Genomic DNA, 3,067 nt, shown 5'->3' on the forward strand with positions numbered 1-3,067 from the left:
TACTGAGTTCACAAGTTGGTACATAAAGGTGTATTGTACTGAGTTCACAAGTTGGTACATAAAGGTGTATTGTACTGAGTTCACAAGTTGTTACATAAAAGTGTATTGTACTGAGTTTACAAGTTGGTAAATAAAGGTGTATTGTACTGAGTTCACAAGTTGTTACATGAAAGTTTATTGTACTGAGTTGACAAGTTGGTAAATAAAGGTGTATTGTACTGAGTTCACAAGTTGGTAAATAAAGGTATATATATTTATAAAACAAACACTTGACACTTATGTAAACTTTTAATGCGTTTTTTGGTACCATGAACTAAAGAAAAGAATATGCTGGAAGGTCTAAAACTATCTGTTGAATAACAGGGGGGGGGGGGAGAGGTCACATGCCCGCTTCCAAACAAAAGCATAGTATGGGGGTTCAATGTATTTCAGTGATATTCAAATATTTAAATCAAAATCCGTTTGAATGATTCAATTTAGTTTAGCATTTCAAATATACAGCCCAACAATAAAGTAAAAAATAGCGAATACGAAAAATGTTGGAAAATTGAAATAGGTTCCAAAGTTAAAGCTAACTGAGTTTTAACCAGAGGCCGAATTTAAATAACTTGAGTCGCGGCTTAAATTTGAGACGCGGCTCAAATATGGTTGGGGACACTTAAATTTGTATTTAATTTTTTAAGATTTAGGCTCAATTGAAACCGGGTTTTGGCGGATTTGAGACGCGGCTTAAAACCATTAAATTCGGACTCAGAACCCCTAATTCACCGTGACCCTGTGATAAATAATAAGTTTTTAGACTTTTTCTGAAAAAAAGAAGAATATAGATGATTTGATTATCAACTACTTACATTGTCCTTAGATTGTAAATAAAAAATATTTAACTTTAATAAGTTGAGATATTTTCCAAGATTTATTAGCGTTGTTATATAGAGTTAAATTCTTTAAGAAAACTTATTGTGTCCTGAAAGTTCCAATTCAGAGCTATGCACGTTCCAATGTAATGAAACATCCTGCTTGTGCCAAGGTTGTATAATAAGGTTGGTTAGTCTCGATAAATGTCGTGTTTTTAGCATAAATAGATAAAAAATCGCATAAGACGCCACTGTTTACCAAGGCGAGAGTGACGTCCTATGCGGATTCTATCTATTATGCTAAGAAGACGACATATTTTACGTACTTTGGAGCGCATCTAGAGTCAGCTACCTCATTTTACAACCTTAGTTTCTGCGGTTTTATGCATTTTTCAAACTTGATTGATCTAAAAGAAAAAAAATATCTAGTTCTTCGTGAATATGAATATTAATGAAGTTGAAATATTACATTTAAATATGCAGAGCTGGGAACTTTTGAAGTGGATACTTAAATCCCGATTGCATTATCTGAATATCTGATGTGAACACTTTTAATTTCATGCTTAATCCGCTCTCTTTTTCTCTTTTTTCCTCACCCTGCCAATATCAGACCACTGAGAGTTCACTCATTAAATGGCGCGCAAAATTTCAAATTTCAAGGCTGCTCTGATTGGCTGTTCCGGTTTTTCCAAACCGCACTCGATTTGTTAGTTATATACACTTTTTAAAGCAGTGCAGTGATCTCCTTGTGAATTGTTTCTCTTTTCTTGTTTAAAGGTTATAGATTACAACATCAGAGACGTAATTTAATGAATTTGAGCTAGGTCAATGAACTACCCATTGCCGGTTTAAAACTTGAATCATCGATTCAAATTTAAAGGTTTGAATTGGAGATTCAAGATTTGAATCGGTGTTAGGTGGTTCAACAACCTCTTCAATTCATTAAATTCGGTCCTATGGTGTAAACAAGGATTAAAAAATAGAGTTTGTGGTGAGTGTTCCGTTTCTATTTTGTAATATTAAAGGTTTGCTTATTCTTTTTAAGATTGCAATATTTGTATTATACCCAATAAAAATTAATAAAATTGAAGAAAAAAATGAAATAATTTCAAATAAAAAGATTTTCACTATATTTTGATCTTGTTATTTATGGTTTTATTAAGAAATGTTAAAAGCCTTTACTTTAAAGAGTTCCAAGAAAACATAAATCTATGTTCTATTTCAACCTACGTGAATTTCCAAAAAATTTACGAAAATTTGTAATTTTTTAATTCTGATCATTCATAAACCTTCCCAAGAGTCGTAAGACTTCATTCCAAATTTTGGCCTGTTTTTCGTTTATTAAATACAAACACCCGAACATAAAAGCAAAGTAGATATAAAATTGTAAGATTGTTTATAAAAGTTAGGAATTTTTTTTTACATATGTCAATGCCTGTAATACAATTTACATTTTACATTTTACATTTTACTTTTAACAATTTGCTTTACATCTCTGTTTGTAAATTGCAAGAAACCTGAAAATTAGTGTGAAGAGATAAATGTAAGAACGACGTGTTCTAAACTGTTTACCACTGTGTACCATCTAAACTTCTGAATTTTCTCATTATTTACCCTCTGACACATTCCAGCAATGAACAGGGGTTTCAGTTCAAACAAACAAATTTAAACAGTTTAGGAAGCGGTTATATTGACTCGTTTGTTATATACAGGTTAAAAATTTAGATGGTTTTCTCTCGTAGGAAAAAATTAATATCTCCGTTACCCTTGATCACACAAAGGTTTATAAGGTCACTGAAAAATATACAGTCTCTTAAAGTTCTGAACTTTGTAATTAAGTATATAATAACTAGCCTTAGAGGGCGCTTCGCGCCCATCTTCTAAATTAATTGTGAACATGTTCTCTCTGTGTACATCGTAAAACAAAACAAAAACAAAAAACAATTCGCGGATTTTCACAAAAAATTTCGTGGATTTTCAAAATTTTCAAAAATTTAATGAAGATCGAATTTTGATGGAGACAAATATTTGAAATTTTGATCATTCATAAACCTTCCCTGGGGTCCTTAGATGTCCCACACAAAATGTGGGCCCTATCGGTTAAGCCGTTTTGACGTTTATTGGATACAAACAGACAGACAGACAAACAGACAGACAAGCCAAATTTATATATTGACTAGGCTTTTAGGGCGCTTCGCGCCCATCTTCTATTT

This window comes from Eurytemora carolleeae, unplaced genomic scaffold (assembly GCF_000591075.1).
Source record: "Eurytemora carolleeae unplaced genomic scaffold, Eaff_2.0 scaffold643, whole genome shotgun sequence".
NCBI classification, from domain to species: Eukaryota; Metazoa; Arthropoda; class Copepoda; order Calanoida; family Temoridae; genus Eurytemora; species Eurytemora carolleeae.